The 21,349-nt window shown below is 41.5% G+C and overlaps 1 long non-coding RNA gene across 6 annotated transcripts in view; it reads right to left on the bottom strand.

Moving 5' to 3' along the window:
* The window catches only part of LOC122868342, a 67,282-nt gene that overhangs the window by 36,321 nt on the left and 9,612 nt on the right, over positions 1-21,349 (bottom strand). For all 6 annotated transcript variants that reach the window (XR_006376084.1, XR_006376086.1, XR_006376087.1 and 3 more), the window contains exons 2-3: positions 12,487-12,546; positions 11,960-12,169 (exon numbers count right to left, since the gene is read on the bottom strand). This is a non-coding gene — a long non-coding RNA (uncharacterized LOC122868342). The remainder of the gene's footprint in view (positions 1-11,959; positions 12,170-12,486; positions 12,547-21,349) is intronic.

Genomic DNA, 21,349 nt, shown 5'->3' with positions numbered 1-21,349 from the left:
GTACAATGTTAAGAAAGGCAGAGACTGGAAGATGTTTTGGAGTCGTCATAGGCGAAGGTGTACATTGCATGCACACTATTCAATATAAACATCATCAAACAGAAAAACATAGTCTTTCGTCAGTAGTGACAGAAGAAACACAGAGGTAATACAAAAAAAGCAAATAAATCATGCAGTTATTATTACTAAATAGGCCAAGTGGAAGATATGGGAGTTCCATGATTTATAAATAAAGATGTGTACTTTCTCACTTCCTAAATGGAGGGCCAGAGGATGGCCAGGGAAAGGAATGAAGGCGAGAAAGAGGGAGAGAGAGTGCTACAAACGTTTATCTCTTCGTAAACATGGAGTTTCACTCAGCTCACACATGTGGAATTGCCTCTCTGGTCAGTCAGACGCACTGATGGAGATAAACCAAAGTGACATCTCTGCTACATTTGTGACAGCTCAACATTCTCCTCCATCTCTTTTCTCATCCTCTCTCTTTCTCTGCCTTTTCTGTCTCCGTTCTTTCAAAGGCACTTCACATTGTTTTCCCTCTTCCTGCCTCCCTCTTTCTCTATCTCACCACCTCTCTCACCCCATATCGTGTTGCCACTGATTATCAATGCAACACCAAGATCCATCAGCCCACCGCTTTCCCGCCCTCTCACACCCACTTCATTTACACAGGAAGTGACAATCAAAGATGGCGAGTAATTTGGGATAAAAAGAAGATGGATGTGCCTCCATGTGAACAACATGCTCAAGAGCCCCACTGCAGACAGCAGATGGGGAGGAGAGGACCTTTCGGTTAGGGACTTGTTAGAGCCTTTTGCTATCTCCATCTTCATTCAACAAACATTACCTTAAATGATGGTGTTGTTACCACTTCAGGCAGTATTATATTTTGCTACAAAGGCTTTACTTCTACAGAGTGGGCAATTACCATCACCAATGGGGAACTTTGTCTCATGGTGTGAGCAGAACCATCTGCAGCTCAATGCGATGAAGTCTAAGGAGTTGGTTGTGGATCTACGGAGGGCCAAGGCACGAGTGACCCCGGTTTCCATCCAGGGAAAGAGGATTAGAAGAGGATTACAAGTACCTGGGAGTACACATGGACAATAAACTGGACTGGGCTAAGAACACTCAAGCTCTTTACAGGAAGGGCCAGAGCCGCCTCTATTTTCTGAGGAGGCTGAGGTCCTTCAACATCTGCCGGACAATGCTGAGGATGTTTTATGAGTCTGTGGTGGCCAGTGCTATCCTATAGGCTGTTGCATGCTGGGGCAGCAGGTTGAGGGTAGCGGAGGCTAACAGGCTCAACAAACTGATCCGTAAGGTGACATTGTGGGGGATGGAGCTGGACTCTCTGGCGGTGGTGTCACAGAGGAGGATGCTGGCCAAACTACATGCCATCTTGGACAGTGTCTCCCACCCACTCCATGACGTGCTGGTCAAGCAAAGGAGCACCTTCAGTGGAAGACTCATTCCCCCAAAAAGCACCACAGAGCGCCACAGGAAGTCATTGTAATATTTAGGTTATTTTTTTCCTATTTATTATTCATACCTCCATTACTGCTGCTGCAATACTACTTATTACTTCTATTATTACATTGCATTTATACCGTATTATCATCATCAAACGGTAAACCCACTTGGTACTTCACACTTATTTTATTTTATACTTATACTCACTTGGTACTTAATTTATTTTCTGACCTGTTTTTTATAGTTTTTATAGTGTATTGTATTATATATTTTTTTGCTAGTACTTTCTCCTGTGTGCACTGACGTAAAGACGAGCTGCTGTAACAAAGAGTTTCCCTACGGGGATCAATAAAGTATTTCTGATTCTGATTTATCAACAGCGCAGAAGAGATGCAACAGTTTGAAGGTGTTACATTAGCATGTTACAGCATGCTAGCATAAGAAAAAATTATATTAAGACATTAGCAGGGGTAAGGCAACACTGTCTTTGTGATAGAAAGTGGACAATGTTTCTAGCAAATGCTCTTTTAATTGTCAAAAATATCAGCAATCAAAAAAAGCAATGACATTAAGTACAAGCTACTCACTCTTTCTTATATAGCACCTGATCTTGTGCAGCCCGTCCTCACCAGAAAAATGGTCGTATAGGTCGTCTATGCAAGTAGCTTATTACGACCCATATTTGCATTTATAGTTAGGCAGTGACCGCCATCTAGCAGCCATAGTAATTATGACTGGAGCAGCATTACGGCAGTCGCTGGTACTCTATACCGGTCATATATGTCGTTTTCGGAGTCATTGGCAATCAACCTATTCTGTCATTTCAGTATGAGGACATGTTGATCTTGTGACCCTCACCCAGATCCCGCAGTATACAGCATTAAATTAGGATGTGACTCCTGTCAGTCCAGTAAAAACACAAAGCCCTGAAATGAGTCAGATTTTTAATAAGTCATTCCAACATGATTAGGGCGTACATCTGTATTTTTTCCTCCTGCAGTCGCAGCGATACAAAATTACCACGACAAGTACATGAGCCAGGTGGACAATGAGAAACAGCATTTCTCTCCTCTCTATCGATGGGAAGACAGGAGGATTCCAGCCGTTTCTCAGCACAGAGCTGATCCCAAAAATGACGTGCCGTGATGGCTCAGTGTCACCCTTTGTGTGACTATTTTTAACACAGGATGGCAAGCAGTGAGTAACATTGAAGAGATCTCCTCCTACTGCCATCAGCATTCAAAAGAAAAGAAAAAAAAACTTGTCACTGTGGCAACTAATCTGTCTTATTGTCAGTGTGAACAGATCAGTACACAAGTTGCTGATAAACATGCAGTGACAGCTATCAAGGAATGTCTGAATATCTGCACTATTTCTCCTTTAAAAAATCAATATTCCATTGTTCCACAGCCTGCAATGTCTATATACATACTGTATATAAAATTCCTCTACAATGTGTGCGCAGCTGGCCTCAACCATTATAATATTAAGTCAAATAGGTGCCATAACAGGTGACAGAAATTCTTTGGTCTCCAAGCCTGGGGACGATTCACACAGTCTACAGTAAGCCATTGATCCAACTTCAGAGGCTATTAGTGACTAATGGCATCATGACTAGGCATGAGGGAGAACCTCTCAGTAGCTCATCCATAAGCCCAGGGTCAGCCGCTTCTCAACATATGAGCTGGAGACACTGACAAAAGGAGCTGAATAACACAGCTGACATCAAGGCTGGGGATACACCTGGCTTTTTCTCCTTCACAAGGCTTCACTTCATTGTATGCACAAGTAAAATAGGCTTCGCCGTGTACATGCTTGGGCAACTTGGAGGAGACAATGCAAATAAATAATATACTTCTGGAATGAAGGTTATAATAAATAGAGCGACTACAGTTGTTGGGGCTGGTCTGCCATGATGGGTCCTACGGTGAAAAGTGCATCCCCCACAAGGCCCTGTGACATGGACAACTGCTGAAGGGCTGTCCCCAACAATCACATCTTCCTACAAAAGGCCCGGGCTAGGGAACTGAATAACACAAAGGGCAACAGCCTAAAAATAATTACCAAGCCTGCAGAGATTCCCCAATAAATACAGTAGCCATGAATGATCATCATCAAGGCTTCAGATAAAACGGAAATATGATTTGAAAGGGATAATGCTAAAATACCATACACATCCAAATCTGATTTGTTTTTTATTTGGTTTACCCCTTTGCTGTTGAGTGACCTTCACCTATCTCACAGTGTCTGTTCTCCAATCAAGCAATTAATTAGAAACTTTTTCAAGCCACTCAAACAACCAGTGCTTTGGGAAACTAGTCAAAAAAACTATTGTATCTCTGCAGCCTCCTGTGGGCCACACTCTCTATCTTCATTTCTCTCACACTATATTCACTGTTCAACATCCCCCCAACACACACATATATTCCCTTCTATAACCTACCCCCTTGTGTTTGCCCGTGGACACTTATCATCGATGCACACAACATCTTTTCCTGCATCCCCATCGATCCCCTTATTGAAACAAACCTCATTTGCAGTCTCCTTCTTGACATTTTTTCCTCTCCTGTCTCTTTCTTTTCCAAACTCTGACAGGCTGTGCAGATTTTGGCAGTTTGCTGTTCTCCCCTAATCCTTCGCCAGACTTTCCTCCTTCACAAATATACAAGGATTTCAGAGAAAATGCAGTCAGACATCAGATGGCCACAAAGACATTCCAGCTTGTGATATACAGTTTTTAAAACTGTAAAAAAAAAAAAAAAAGTCAGCTACTTCACTTACGGTTACTGAGTTGATATGTAAACGATGATGAACAATAAGGAGGATATTGAGAAATAATGGAAAAGCCAAGCCCATTATATTCTATACTGAGTATATTATCACTCAAGAAACAAGAAATGTCCCGATATCCCATATTAATGGACATTTGACAGCCAGTATTCCTGTGGCGATGGGAAAGTATAATGCAGTGGTTCCCAATCTGGGGGTCAGGACTCCCAGAAGGGGTCACAAGACAAATCTAAAGGGTCACAAGATGATTAACAAGATAGGAAAGCATAAAAAAATATTTCTTCTGAACCAAATTATGTTGATTTTTTTGTCAGACTTCTCATCTTTGCCTTTTTCTAGAGAATTACTGGATAATTTCACCTCTAAAAATGATTCAAATAAAAAAAGGATATAAACACTCTTTGATCAAAACTGGTAGACATGCAACCAGTGATGGGAGGGTCACAGGCCAAAAAGGATGAAATGCAGCTTGGGATGGGTGCAGAAGAGAAAGAGCTGGTACACAAAAAAGATGTCATGTCTATCTTGTTGGCGCACTTTATCTTCAGTCAGCATGATACTGGAGCTAAAACTGAAGCTAAATGTAAATACTGTTGGAAATAGTAGAGTGGTGTAGCCTCACTGGGAGTGCTCACTGCAGTTTGTGGCACAAGTGTCTGAGAGAGAGAGGCGATGACTCTGTACTGAGGACATGCAGGTAAACTGTGAATGTAAAAGTAAATGTTCAGTATGAGCCACTGTACAGTTTCTCAGAAAATAAATGCTACAGCTTCTCAAGAACCAAGACCAGAACCAGAGTTCAGAGTTTTGTTTACCAGCAACTGAATATTGTGACGCGGAGGCTAGCCCCGAAGTTAGCTACAACTCAGCCTGTTCTGTTCCCTGACCACAGTCTGGAGGCTGAAGCAGGTCATTTCAGATGCAGCAAACTGTTACCCAAGAGTTAAAATAATGTCACTCCATACCCTAAAACATCCCGCTGATGCAATGAAATAACAGAAGCCATAAAAGTGTTGTTGTTGTTGTTTTTTAAAAAAACCCTGCAATAACTTAGGGGCAATGGAAACAAGCTCTCAACATGACATTGAGAAATTAGCACCTTTTAAGTTGCTATGGTGAACAAACATCCAGCAGATACAGAGCAATATTAAGTATTCATTTGGAGTCATGTTTCTGTCCACCTGGTAAATGAAAGTCCAATATTTATATACTTAGCTCTGTTTTTGGTCCCTACCAACTCCTGAGGGAAATATCTGGCTCTTTAGCAGCTAAATGCTCCACTATGTTCACCAGCTAGTCGTTAACTTTGCGTATAGTCGGTTTTTAGAGCTTTTTGCTAAGAAAACAGCTGCCTGCTGCAGACAAAAGCAACGCAATGAGAGCAGAGTGAAGTAAGGTTGCAGGCCAGACAGCTAATGAGCTGAAAGACACTATTAAAGCCCCGTAGGGCTGTGGGGCACTGCAGAGTCAGGTAACAATTGTCTGTGGGTTCATCACTATGAGTGAAATCTTTTACATAAAAGTAGTCATGTGAACCATAGTTAATATAAAAATATTGATTATAGCTTCTTTAAAGACATTGCAGGCAAGATATTGGATATTGTGAATTAGCAGAACAAACAGGTAGATAGTATGTTTAACTAAAGTAGCAGGGACACACACAGATAAATTCAGAGGTAAAATCTCTCCCTTTTTTAAATCTTAAACTGCAGCATCCTGGATTCCCTAAAAAAGGGGCCACTGGAGAAAGCACTAATCTGCAAGCTGACACACATTGTCTAACATCCATAAGTCCTACTGCCAAGTCAACCAAGATACTTCCTTCGAGGATAAGAGTTTTTCTTTGCTTTTTTTGCACAAACTCCACAGTTGAGATCCCATATCCGCAGACTCGGAACATCAATGTCCTCCCTTTTCCTTTTCCTCCTTGCCTTCACTCTAATCCAGAAAATGCATATTCAGCCAGAGGAAACAAAGGAGCAGAAGAAGAGAGATGGAGAGAGTGAGTGTTAGAGGTTGAGAGAGACACTGCGAAAGAGAAGAGAACGGGTCCTGCATCTCAAGCCCTCCAGAGATCAATTGTACAAACTTCTCCATGAGTGCTCTCCTTTGCCCCCGTACACTCGGAACTAGCCAAATCAATGCCCCGGCATGTGTTTGTGTATGTGTATGTGTATGTGTGTGTGTGTGTGTATGTGCATGTTATTTAGACAGGAAACGGAGCAGAGGAGGACAACTCCGAGGGTGGAAGAGAAGGAGAGAGAAAAAATGGAGGGAATAAGAGAAGCAGCAGTAAACGATAAGAAATTCCTCAGATCAGATATTCTTAAATGTCACTGAGCTGAAGTGTCTCTCGATGGTGTCGTGTGGAATATAAAGGCATCTTGACAAGGGGGACGGCTCTCAATGCATTCAGTGCTGTGTTTCTGGTATTGCTCCTTAACATGCCACAAAAAAAGTCTTTTCATCTGTATTTTTACTCTTTGGTTAAATACTACTAGAAAAAGAACATGAGGGATATATTATATACTCTTCTTTCTGATTTTTACAACTTTTTCACTGAAGAAAGCAGACGATAGAGCAGAGTGTCTCCTTTATTAAGGCCCCTCATACTGGGTCTTAGTGGGAGATTCTGGCTTCACGCCTCCCTGCCACGGTTTCAGTAAATCGGCTTTCTGTGGCCATGACAGTCATTAGCCTTGCCCCTGGCAGTAATCCTCTAGTTTCTGTCTCTAATGGAAGCAGGAAGGGTTAGTAGCATTCACTCTGTTACTGCTTCTGCTGCTGGGCCCCATAGGAAACCTGCAGGGTGTCCAAAGCCAAAGCTTGATGAACCTCCTGCTCCTGCTCCATGGTACAAACCTAAAAACACCTAAAAACACCACAGGCCTCACTCACACTTGACTTAAGTTGTTGTTAAGACAAGTTCTGGACAAAGGTACCAATGGACAGTGGTGGAAAGCAACTAAGTAGATTTACTGTACTGTAAATGAGTTTTTATATATATATATATATATATATATATATATATATATATATACACATATATATATATATATATATATATACACACACACACATATATATATATATATACATACATATATATACATATATATACACACACACACATTATACACACACACACACACACACACATTATATATATACATACATACATACACACAATTTGAGGTACTTGTACTTATTCCACAAAATTTATTTGACAGGTATAGTTACTCCTTTGTATTTTACATAATAAGATTAGACATAAAAACACATACAACAAGCTTATAAAATACAACACATTGTTAAGATTTTGACTTGTGACCCCTCACAAAAAAACTGGCTGGGGTCCCTTGACACATTTCAGATGTCAATGAGTTAGCAGTTCCACCACAAAGAGAGATTTCCCCTATAAACGTTTCAAACGGTTCCATTTAAATAACAGTTTGAGGTCCAAAGAGTGAAAACTATCCAATATTTCACAAAATAACAAAGCTTTGAGAAAAGTCTGAAAAAAAGAATAAAAATTTTTGTTGCAGAACTTCTTCTTTTCTCTCCCATTAATCATCTCACGACCCCCTAAGATTGTCTTGTGGCCCTTGGGAGACGCCTGACCCCTAGGTTGAAAACCAATGGACAAATCTACCTAACTGTATATAAAATAGTTAAAACTAGTACCATTTTTTCCAGCACTGCCTATGGAAAACTAATGAAGCATTAACTAAACACGCTCCACGTCTCAAATTTGTCTTAGGTGTATTTGATCACTGGCCATTGTTTATGTTCAACCATAGTTAGACATCTTAGAAAACCCACAGAAAAAGTGACAAATGGAGAGCACCACTAGGTGACGAATGGCAACCAAAACTATATAATTTTTACAGTCTAAGCAGTAAAGTGACAACAACTGAGAAAAAATATGCCAAGAAGCTGCTGATGCTGCCCATGCTGTAACATTAGAGGCACAACTTTGATGAAATCAAGAAATAGTTAGACCTCAACATAGGAAAAGTTGACGAGAACTCAAAACATTTTCAATAAACTGTTGTTTATTAAAGGCCAAAACTGGGGGAATAAAAGAAGAGACTGTCATCAGAGTCAGACACTGATTTAATTTAAGCAGTGTAATCATCAGAGCTCAGACCTAAGGCTATATACTGATGGTTTTGATTTGAATTGTAACACATGACAGGACCTTTCTTGTCAGCAGTGTCCAAGCAAGTCCACCAGCTGTCCATGAAACCTACGGTGCACTCTGTGGCACAGCGTGGTTTCTTTAAAGGCCCTGAAAACTTATTTTCTCAATCGGTATGAGTAATGGGATCCTACAGGAGCACACTATTTTTTGCCAAAGTTGGAACAGTTTTGGTTATTTCACATTAGAGATTTCTGCATTTCTTTTTTTCTGAGCTCATCTCACTGAAGTGGGTGGGGCTCATTGGGAAAAAGGTGATGTCACATACCTCCTTGCACCAATCAGGATTTAGCAACATTTTAATCAAAATGGGATGACCATTGGTGGGTGGTTTGGTGACTGTCAGTCAAATTTGATCAAACCACATGCACACAGTCCTGATGAAGCACATTAGCTGAGTTTTTCAGTATTAGACTCTTAACTTTGATTTTTGCCTTTTAGTCATGAACATTGAGTGTTATTTAAACCTGCAATAACTGATTAATTAATTAAGAGTAACTCAGAGTAATTAAGAGTAAGAGTAACACTTCAAAGAGGGAAAGACTCAAAGAGTGCATATTAATGTGCAGGTGTACTGTCTGATGTGATCTTTGACTCTTTTGGATTTGTGTCTGTTCCACTGCAGAATATGGGAATTTGATGTATTATGGCACCACCTTCATAATACCATCCACCACATTTGGGAGTGTGTGGTTGACGGATGGTTGTGATATGCGGCCCACTCACACATCTCTCTCTGGACTGTCCAGGAAGGGGAGGGACAGGCTGTGAACCTTTTGGTCCTCTGCTAAGTTGAGGCTGGAGGATTTTGTGGAGATCCTGGCAAATTTCAGTCTACAGTAAAGCACATCATGAGGGACTCTTCACTGTGCTCAGCCCCTAAAGAATCAGTTCCTCTCTGCTCAAGGGTGCTCAACTTAACAGCATATAACAGCTACTGTCAGTTTTGAATGCATGCCTTTATATCATAATTACTAACATGCCAAGTGCAAAGAGTAAAAACATTTCTTTCCATTTTGACTTTTCAAAGTGCAAAAGAAGACAATTCGGGACAGGCTGTACTATTTATAGGCTACTGTAAGGCAATAGCAAATCAAGGAACAGACCAAATGTCTTCTGATTGGCCAACAGCAATCAGCACACAAAAAACCTCTGATAGAAGCAATCAGCAAACAATGACAGGAAGCAAAGGCATTTCGTTTAACTAATATTAAAGTAACCTAGACTGCTTTGGGATATTTATTAACAAAACACAACATTTGTGCCTTCCCAAATGCTTCTGACATTTCCCTGTGAGATATTTTCAGCAGATAGAGCACAACAAGCGCATGTTCCTGTTTAATCCCCAATTTGACGAGTGATTAGACAAAGCCTGACTGTCAAGACGCTCGTCCTGCCCTATAAGCAAGAGAGTGAACCTTTATTTTGAATGGAAAACAGATTTTGCCTGATACCCGCACACACTCCCCATCCCCATGCTAGTGTCTGTGGTCCATTCATTAATTTGTTTATTTGTTCATTCAATTGTTTTCTTTGCTCCTTTGTTTTTGTTGGCTCATTTGTTCTTTTGCTTGTTTGTTTGTTAATTCATTCCCTCCCTGTTTGTATTATTGTTAATTCATTCATCTGTTTATCTGTCACACATCCTGAGACAACACTGATTTTAATGAAACTTGATGAAATGACTGTGATGCATCTAAGCATTGTGCCTTGGTCATAGTGCCCCAACCGCACCCAATCTCAAGCTCATATGTTTGAACCGTTTCTATTTCCTTGCGTGGGCTCTATAGGAGATAAGTCTTTGAGGTTTGTATGGAACTATTTGTTGTATCTGCTGAATGCCACGATCCTGACATTACTGGACACTCTCCTGGCAAGAACAGGACATACAGAGCTCCAGGCAATACCATATGTGAACACATTTGAACAAGGACACATACTCACTGAAACTAAGGAGAAAAGGAGCTCCAGAAAGGTGACCAGGGCAAGGACAAAGTGTGGCTGTACCAAGCATCAGAGATGAATGTGGCATTCTTGGATAAAAGAACGAGCATTTAACAGGAGCCACAAGAGCTCACCTCTCACCCTGTTGGCTTTGACAGTCCAACTCCAACCCACTGCTGACTACTCATAATCAATCACATCTCAGCCCAGGCCCACAATTAATCAATCAATTAAAAACCTACACAAAGCCACAGTAGTGTAATCAATCAATCCAGCCTCTGTGGAGGGCCGTTATTGAGAGCCAGGCATCAGATCTATAGCTGCCGGTCCCCAGATGCTACTGGCCTTAGTCCTGTGACAGAGTGTGCATGGAAGGAAATAGGGAGGAATAGAGAGAAATGAGACAAAATGCTCGGGTGTGATCCACTACAGGGTAGAGAAGAGGCTCTCAACACTCCCATGATACACCACCAGCGCCTGAATATTCATGCCGAGGAATTGGGTACCATGGAGCCGCTCAGTTATTCATTATGCTTCTGCAAAAAGAAACACACCATAGTCCCACTGCGATGGAATATTAATAGTTCCCATTAATAAAATATCCCCCTCCCCATCTTAAGTCTTCTCTTCAACTTTCTTGGTCACTGCACATATCAAGGCCTGGGACATCTGGGATATGACCATGAAAGTAAGCCAGACAATTGTCATTTGGCATATTTGTAAACCAAAAATGTTTTTTAGATACTCTACATCCTTACCATCTGGTCCAAAATGAGTCTTGTTCCTCATTTGGCCAAAGCTTTCTATATGAAAATAGAAAAATAGTGTGGGAGGGGATGGCAAGAACAGCTCTATAGCTGTATACTCAGAGGGGATGAATGTTTAATTTAGAGCAGCCTGAAAGTATGCTGACATTTTGCCATTGTTAGGAGAGACGAATACATGGGACACTGTCTGTTGGAGAAATGGAAATGTGCATCAAGGCTGTTAAAAATTCAACTGCCTTCCCCACCCAGACATGCAGCTCTAGGCTCAGAATACAGTAGGCAGCCTACCATGTTTGCCACTGTAAGTCTCCTTTGATTTAGCCAGTGGATGTTGTTGTAATGTCTTAATCTTTATGAAACACCACATCAGTAACGAGACCCATGTTAATGCAATTTGAGCACTCCTGCCTTTGCTTTTACTTCCACTTTTACTTCCATCCACTGGGCAGCAATTCCATCTCTCCATCTCCCTGACCTTTGACATCAACTCGCTCACAAATTCTTCTGAGACCTGGGACTTTAACCTCAGCAGTAATGTGGCACAGCATGCAAGACAGCACACCAGCAAGATCAACCACAAAGCCTCCTCCGTCATATTTATTGAAAATAGGGGGAATAAACAAACAATAAATACAGGCGTACTACAGCGCACTGGGACTGTTAGCTCCCTGACAACACCCAAGAGGCTGGGGGGGGCGAGAGTGGTCAGTCTGTGGCGGAGCAAGAGTATGAGAGAAAAGAGAGAGAGAAGAAGAGAGAAAAAGCCAGAGAGAAGGTCAAGTACCTGCCACTCCTGTCAAACACTTCTTATAACAGCTGAGCTGTGTCCAGCAGGGTGGCTGGCTGCTTTCGGGGCCTTTCATCTCACAGAGGTGATGGGTGATGAGGGCTCCTCTTCCTCACATTTAAAATCTGTCACAATACATCCTGCAGTCCTGGTAACTTCAGGACACCGCTGGGCTGCTTGGACCTCTGGGAAAATGTGCGTCTGCTGCTGCGAAATGACAAAGGGCACCGCAGATACTTAATAAGGGACAGCCAGTCTCGCATGTCAGTCTCAGCATAAAAAACCCTGTTGTGGCTGTTGTTTGTTCTGTTAAACTTTAAACAACAGCCTTTGTTGCACTGGAGAGTTTTAGGATACAAATCAAAGGGGACATTTAGCTGTTGTTTATGCTGCTACTCTGCTGTCAAGTGGTTTCAAACTCTGATGTGTGTGTGCGCATGCATTTGAACATAAATGTGTGTATTTGTGTGTGTTTGACTGTGTCTTTGTGCAAGCAGAACTATCACCCGTCTTACAGGCCTTACCTAGAGGCAGGAGGAGCAGCTGGACCGATGGTGTGACCAGTTCAGCACAGAATCACAGCCCTGGATCGGAAACAGAGAAGGAGGCACAGACTGTGGTTTTAGAGTTGAAAGAAGTGTCTGGCAGTCAGAGAAACATTCAGACACAGACACCAGAAAAGAATGAACTCCTGCATGACCACTGGAGCCGCAGACCACCAGACTGTGACTGACTGACAGACTCTGAGCCGAAAGATGGCAATGCGGTCACTGCGCCACACCAAGCCAACTGGCTCGCTGAAACAGGATCTGTTTTTCCGACCCCATGGGGACCCACTGAAGAACTCACTGCCATCCTTATATCTGAATCCTGCTCAGGGCTAGCGCAAAGAGAGAATTAGGGACAGGGTTTAGTTTTGGTGGGTTGTGTTTTTGCCACATGTCAGCCAACTGAGTTTCAGGGAGAGTAGTTCTCAGAGGTAGCTCCAGATAGCCTCATCTTTAACCCCCACCCCCCTCCCCTGCTCCCCCATCCCCAAGACAGAGTGTCAGAGGACATATGGTTGAGCCAGAAGCACCTGGCAGCCCCTTCAAACCGGCGGACAGATTGAAATTGTAGCAACAGGGGCTGGGAGCAAGAAGAAAGTTCACAGATATCTCCAAAGAATGGTCTGGAATTCATGGGCTTACTGCCACTGAGAGCACAGGGATAAGAGGGTAATGATGGGGTACTGGGAGGGAAAAGAGAAAAAATGGGTAGGAAGGAATGGTGGCTTAGAGGACGAGGAACTGAATCTGAGGGATCCTTTTGGAGACTACTTTATTAATTACATAATTACATATAGATTTACAGATTTTTAAAGGTGGGGTATGCGATTCTGGAGATCCAATACCACAACAAATATCATGATATAGAGCGAACAACGATACAGCAAGTAATGTAACTAACGTTACCTAGATTGCGGGTTAGCTAAGATAGGTTGTGGGTTTGCAAACTGACGCTACAGTTTCTGCTGCGAAGGTAACATGTAGAGAGGACGAGACGGTTTCCCAGCTAACCAGCTCCAGACAGCAATACTCACGACTCTCCTGCTACTATAGCAAACATCACAACAACAGCATATCTTGGCGAACTAGAAAGTAAGCTGAACACACTAGCGGACAGCTAGTGGACCGTGAGGAGATATTCGCTGAATTTGACAAAAAGACGTGTATTGGATTGGAATCACATACCCTACCATTAACACAGTCTTTTCCCAACATAAATTACACATTTTCATCTGAAAAAAAGTGCTGCAGGGTACACACATCTAAAATTTTGAAATGTCATGGGCAACATCAAGGACTGTTGCTCAGTGATTGGATGGTTGCCATGTTGCCATGGTAATATTTGCCACTTCCTTTAACAATCTAAGCAAAAATCAAACAAGGAAGAAACTAAGGAAGGGCTGCAAAGAAGAAAATATCGTGACTTGTATGATTGATCCTGGAATAAAACAGCAGCAGCCAAGCAAAAACCAACAAAGGAGATTAATTCTGTGATCACACCACTTATACTGTCTTCCTATTTACTGTCACAAATATACACATGCAGGACATGCTGCAACATATGTATTATCGATTGTTTTATCAATGTTACAAACATTCTGTGGTTCCACCCATTAAGGCTGAACTCAACCAATGAGATTTTGCTTCTGCAGCAGCTCTTTCTGTCTGTGTAACTAAAACTCCTGTCTATCTTTGACAGATCAATATACAATAAGACTTTAGGCGTGTTTGCTTCATTACTTATTTCAGTGCTATGTGCAGTCCATTGTGCTCGGACTAATAAGATGGATGCCGACTAAATGGACTTTGTTAGAAGTGTTTCCAGCAACATGTTTCAATTTAGCCCTTGCCACTTTTCCAGTATTCTGAACAGTGAGAGGTGTCAATACAGAAAATCACAATGCATATTATTTACTAAGTTAAAAGATTGCAACATGGGGTGGTTAAAATGAAGAAAATTGATTATCAATATGCATGCCCATAAGTGTGTATACTGCATACCATCTTCTGCCATGCATCATCAGCATCATACCCTGGTGTTTAAAATAGATTACTGTGTACTTGTCATAAATGATGGATTGTCATGAACTGGATCCATACTCTCACCAACCATTTCGCCGATGAGCAGGGAGTGACAGAAGGAATAGATAAACACAGTAAAGCTGACAGAGGAGGCAGTTTGCAAGAGAGCCCTTCTCTGTTTTCACAAGCTGGACAAGGTGGATTACACTGAGGAAACCATGGACAGAGGGAAAAGATGTTGCTGTGCATGCTCCATCTTTGTTGGCTTATTCTTGCAAGGTGATAAATGCTGCCATTCACACAGGGTTTTATTGTTAGCCTGTTGTTAAAAACATCAAATAGATGTAAAAATTGGTGAATGGAGAAAAGAATGGTTATTAATTACTCTTGGTGAATTGAAAGAACTTGCAAAGGCAAGTCAGACACACAAAGTTTCTAAATATGCACATAATTGTTTTGGAATGCTAACAAGGATGATGCTGATCCCACACACAATTAAAGTCATCTTGCAAGATTAGCTTTTGAAAATATAATTACTGTAGCAATGAGAAAATTTCATGAGAAGTCTATTATCCTCATGAGGGACATACATATTTTCCAACACCAAAGACATGTTATGTATGTATGGGGTTTTACTCTTACTGCAGTTATGTATCTTCTACTTTTGTAAAATGCAATACGTACAGTACAGGATGATGTTCTTCTATTGAAGGACAGCTATTTCTATAACCTGCTACACAATAGTGAATTCTTCCATTACTTTAAAGCAGCTATAATACATATTTTATAACACTGATCGAATGACATGTGGAAACAATGTAACAATGTGAAAGGGGTCGCTTGTAGGGATGGACCGAATTATCACCTGAATCTGCAGCTCCCCTCGGCTTTACAGAGCTTTATGAGTTTCAGTTAATTGTTTAGCTGTCCAGCCCGCAGCTTTACTGTTTTGGTTCAGTCTCACTGCTCTCATAGCGTTGCTTTTGGCTGCAGAAGGCAGCTGTTTGCTTAGCAAAAAGCTCTAAAAACTGACTGAACGCTACCTAGCCAGCAAAAGGTAGACAGACACACTTAGCGGCTAGCTGGTGATCATAGTGGAGCATTTAGTAGTTAAAGACCCAGATATTTCCCTCTTTGTTTCTTTGACTTACTTTCCAACAAGAAATGTTAACACTCACTTCATACAGAGGTTCTGATACTAACAAGCCAACTACCTATCACATTCTTACTCTGGGGGTGCACCCGGGGTGGCCAATCAGATTCCAGGGTCTGTGATCCCGTGGTCATCCCTCAGGCCCTGTGTCTGGATAATGTTGCTCTGTAATAGAGTTGTGACGTTCGCGAACGAAAGATTCTTTTGAACGGCTCATAAACATGAACGATGGGAGCCGAGTCGCGGCTGGAGGGGAGCCGTTCTTTCTGTCGTTCTTTTTTCCTATGCGTGTTTCAAACAGATGCACACAAATGAGCTCCTCCGCGAGACAGAACAGTTATAGGGGGAGGGGCGCACCCAGCGCAGGCCAACCCTTTATAGCGTGATGATATTAGTTATTAGTTGTGCACGCATCCTTCACATGAGTACTCCAGTGGAAAAAAACCCTGTGTTCCTCTGTCATTGGGTAGGAGCGGAGCCATGACGTGTGCCCGCTGCCGTCACATGCTTACTCCAGTTAAAAAAAAATAAAAAAATACACGTGCGATTGCCTCTCTGTCTCAGTGCCAACGTCAGTAATAGCGAGTCGTTCGGACTTCGAAAGGAAGAAGACACACACGTGACACATCTGAAAATGAGCCAGAGGAAAAGGAGCAGCATTTGGGTGCACTTTTCTCGCGAAGAAATTTCAGAATAATTCAAACTCAGATATTGGTGTGTGATATCCGAGTTTTAATTATTTGACTACAAATCTCACCTCATCATTCCTCCCAGTGATTATTTCCAGGATAAACTGAGATGCCCCCAAGCTGGATTCTTAAAACTGACTAAATATTTAAAAAGAGCCAAAAGAGCCGTTCTTTTGAACGGCTCTTTGAAAGGAAAGGATCGCGAAGATCCGGATCCCCTCAAAGAGCCATAAATCCCATCACTACTCTGTAACTTAAGTGATATGTCAGTATTGTGTTCGCAACTTGTATCTGCGGCCGCCAAGTGGCCAAAAAAAATCAGCTATCGCAGGTTTAAGACACAAGGTTGGCCAGAGATGGATCTGCTAAAATAACATACATACAATTCATATTCTCAATAACATACATTTTACATCAAATAAATAGACAAATAACGTGTAATTCCGGTCATAAATTCACTATTCTAATCTTTTGCATTGATAAAGAATATGGAAAATATGCACAAGAAGGCACAAACGACCTTCCTCCAAATGGACAGTGGCTCTTTTTGGCATTTCCTTTTCCCCTAATCATGTGATGCTTCTTGTCTTTACTCATCCATGACCAGCCTCTCCTCCCTTTTGATTATGCTGGATGTTGGAAGGAAAAACCAAGCATTCACATCAACCTTTTTTAAGCACTAAAGAAGGGGAGGCCCCTTTCCTCCTACCCAAACAGTATTTTTAATAGGAAAACATTCCTATAAAGGCATGGCTATCACCACTCACAGATTGCCTCTGACTGCTTGTTCCTTCCCAGTCCTCAGGGCCACTGTGTCTCTGGGCTATGTTTGTGACTGTATTTCTAAACACAGTGACAAAGGCTATGAAAGTCTTGAGACTGAAACTTTTAAAAAGGAAAACCCTAGTTGCTGAATTCTGTTCTCTATCCCTCATTCAGTTTCTACAAAACGCTTCACTTGTCACCACAGACTCCCAAGCTTCTTTAATAAACGCTCCAAACGAAAATGTCTGGCTTTGAGTGGCAGAGTGTGACTGTTTAAAACCATTGGGATTCTGGTGTAATCCTATGGAAGACGCAGGCATAACCTGACTTTAAAGTTGCCTTGTTGCTCCACATCCAAGTGAAGAACTTGGAGACGAGAGGCTAAGGATTGTGAAGAGAGGCTCTCGTGTAAGAAAGAATCATGTGTACATGTTGGCTTTCCAGGGAACCAGGCTCTATTTGATACATGTTGAGTGGAGAGGCCCATATGTTTTGGTAAGGCCTTACATCTAACGTTAAGCTTAAAATAGAGTGAAATGTGGGTTACTTCCACTGAGGGGGTCCCATGGATGAAACTTTGAGGACTGTCAGTCAGTAGTTGCTGCTTGCGTCAAGTGAAGAGGTTGCTTAGGAACCATTCAAGGATTGAACACTATTGTTATGTGTTTGTCAGCATGGCAATGAAATTCTGTAATACAAGCGTTTTTTTAAAGCAGGGCAGAGACCAATGGCTCAAGGACTGAGAATGTTCAAAGGGTTAAACTGAATGCATTTAAGTTGTTTTTCATGCTAAAGGAGGGAAAACAACTTTCCCAAACTTTCCTTTTCCTCTTAGTTTTTTTTTTCCTCTTTCCTTTGTCTTTTTAGGAGACAGCTGTCTGAGACAAGATGCTGCTTCCACTGGAGACCTCACTGTTTTCGCTCATACGCTCGCTGGCTCCTAGTTGCCATGGAAAAGCCCAGAAATGGGGCAGATAACAGTTCAATGAGGGAGCAGAGTCTTTGGAGGGTCTGGAGGGAGGTAGCAAGTTTCTAGGGCCCATCCTGTCAAACCATCAAGCTCTTTTGATGCGTGAAAACGGAAAGGAAGACATAGTGAGAGAAAGATTTAGAAAAACAGAAAATGAGATGAGAGTAGAAAAATGGGAGGAGGAAACTAATCTGTTGACTGAAGTCAAATTTGTGTGTGGAGAGTTAACAGCATTTCAAAAAATTGATATACTTGACTAAAAATGAAGATCTATCTGTGTTGGGAATATTGTAAGCACCAGGTGTACTTTTAAGTGAGGAAAAACCAGATTGAAACCCTGATGAAATACGATCAAGACAGTCAATATCTTGCAGCCAGAGAAATGACTCAATGAAATACAGAAATCAGCATGATATCCTGTCTCCAATGTAAGAATTAACTGCCTATTATTGAGGTATTAATAATTTCATAAGTACAGTTTTGACGATTAATTACTACACAGTCAGTCAGAGCAAGTGAAAATGAGGCTGGCTGGCACCAAAGGCCTATCTATCAAATCAACAAATCAAAATGTAATCATAAAAATCTGAAAAAGGCTACATTTTCTACATAAAATCTGAGTGTGCTCGCTTTAGCTGAAAGATGGTGCGTCAATAAATGTCAGAGGCCAGAGTATCTTTAACATCCAACAGCAATGGTTGCCGAAGAAGAGCTTGAATTTGGGACCTTCTTAGTGGGAGTTAAGGCAGATGAAATTATATGCATTCCCAAAAAAGTCACCAGGAGAAACAGGTAGTAAATTGAAAATTAAACCACCACCATCTGAGAAATTACTTAATACAAGATGAATTTACTGATTATGAACATTGCCCACAGTTCCAAAGTAGGAAAGAAGACTATGAAATATGCAAACAAACAGATATGGATGAATAAATAAATACTTGAAAGTTTGAATCTCTTCGACATATCAGTGGAGACTTGCTGGTGACAGCCCCACCTCACTTTTTACAGAGGGTTTTGAAGTAGCACTGTCAGGAGAGGCCCCTCAGAAATTCTTGAGTAAAACACCTGCCTGAAATCAAATTCCCTTTTATTTCCCTGAAAAGACACCATTGTCTGTTACAAACACGCAGCACCATGGCACGAAGTTTAAAATAAAAATATTTTTGTTGCACTTTTGGTGCTAAGTGGTCATTGCAGAGGTGTTTGGGCAATGGTTTTCCTAGAGATCACATCAATAACAAGTGTGTCTAGATCTCTTTCCTTTTTGTTAATGCAGCTTTTCTGTTGTCTTTTCAGACTCTGTGGCTACTGCTGGTAATGTCACCTACCAAGTTCTTGTATTGAAGAGTCTATGTGTTTGAAACAAACTGAAGCTGCTGCTGGTAATGTAAAATGCATCACTTCCTGTGCACCGCAGGTACTTAGATATCAATAGTATAACTTTCATAAGCTGGGTAGAAGTTGAAACACTGTTGCCAATAACAAGTACCAAACCAGATACGTACCAATACTGTATTTTCTTACTATAATTTTTAGCCATGCTGGTGGCATGGCCTTACGGATGGTAATGTCAGTCAGTCATTCAGTCAGTGGGTTAGTCATGTTTTGGTTTATGACCAAATACCTGCAAAACTAACGAAATTTCCATCACCCTCAGCTGTACTTTGCATTTAGTGCTAATTAGCAAATGTTAGCATGATAACACAATAAAAGATAAAAGATAAGCTGGTGACCATGGTAAACATTATACCTGCTAAACATCAGCATGTTAGCATTGTATTTGTGATCATGTTAGCATTTTGCTAGTACAGCAAGTACAGCCTCACAGAGCCACTAGCATAGCTGTGGATGCTTGTTCAGGTATGAAGCGGAATTCAAGACTTCATCTAAAAGTAAAAGAGTTTGTGAAGACCACACTGAGAAACTGAAGAAAATGTCCGACTCATACTACACACACAAAGTCTGTCACTTTGTAGTCCAACTTCTGGCAATGATTAAGATGAGAAGGGGTCAAAGAGGATGGGTAGGAGGATAAACCTGGATGATGAATGACATGAGAAGAGTGAGTGCATTTATAGCCAGGAGAGATTGATTCTTCTAAGAGACTAAGGAGAAACAGGGTGGCTCCAGCTATGACACTGAAGATCCTTCAATTCTGGCCGTATTCATCCCTCCTTCCTCTACCAGGCCACCAGACGCCATGATTGACATCATCCTTCCATCTCTGTGATTACAGCATGTCTCCTTTCCCACCTCTGCACTATCTGTCTTCTATCGAAGCCCTAAACACAGCTGTCTGCCAGACCTTCTCTGCTGGCTCTGTCCGAGGAGGAAAGCAGGCATCAAGAGATGGTTAGAAAGAAAGGATATGTGCGATCAGACAGGCTGTGACACAGAGCCTCTGAATTTGTCACTTTGTCACAAACACTTACACCTACAACCACTAGGCTGTCTCCAACACCAAAACTGCTCATGCAACCTCAAAGATCATGTCAGCTGTAGTCTACCAAGAAGTGGAAAAAAGTAGATGTAAATAAAAACTAAATATAATTTCTCAGCAAACCCCAAACCTCATTTGATATCTCTCTTTCGCACTGTTTAAAACAAGTGGGAGGCCCTCAAGTGATGACACAGAGCTCTGGGGGAAAGAGAGAGAGAGAGAGAGAGAGAGAGAGAGAAAGAGAAAGTTTGATGAAAGACCATGGACAAGAAGAAACGGCAAGACAGATCAAAGGAAAATGTCACACTGAGTTGTCATGGGACCATCTAACAGGCATGCATGTCCAGCAGGCTTGGTGTTCCATGCGAGAAGATGATGGAGTACACAACAATGGCCTCTGAGGAGCAGCCATGCTCTGAGGGCAACAACACCAGCAAGAAAGCCAAATCCCAACAGTGCTCAAGAACACCACTGCCCTCTGGCCTTCTGAATTTTCAGGCCATTTGAGTGTCTAAATAAAACTTGTGACAGTCTTTCATTTGTAAACACTTTTAGGTGTCTTGTAGTTACAGTCATGGCCATTAATTCTGAATGTAGAAAACAATGCCTGAAGATGCCTTTCCCTCTAGAATTACATAATCAATAGAAATTCACTCCTAATTTTGTCTTGGCCTTTTTAAAGTTATTTTTTCATGAAAATGAGACAGGGTCATGAATGAAGAAGAGGTATGTTTGGCAGTGCATTTGCATTGACTGACAGATCTCTTAACTTCAACACTCAGCCTCAGTGGTTGTCA

The sequence above is a fragment of the Siniperca chuatsi genome, linkage group LG21, assembly GCF_020085105.1.
Source record: "Siniperca chuatsi isolate FFG_IHB_CAS linkage group LG21, ASM2008510v1, whole genome shotgun sequence".
In the NCBI taxonomy this organism is placed as follows: Eukaryota; Metazoa; Chordata; class Actinopteri; order Centrarchiformes; family Sinipercidae; genus Siniperca; species Siniperca chuatsi.
Note: the sequence above shows the minus strand (reverse complement) of the source record. Positions and strands in the feature narration are given on the sequence as shown.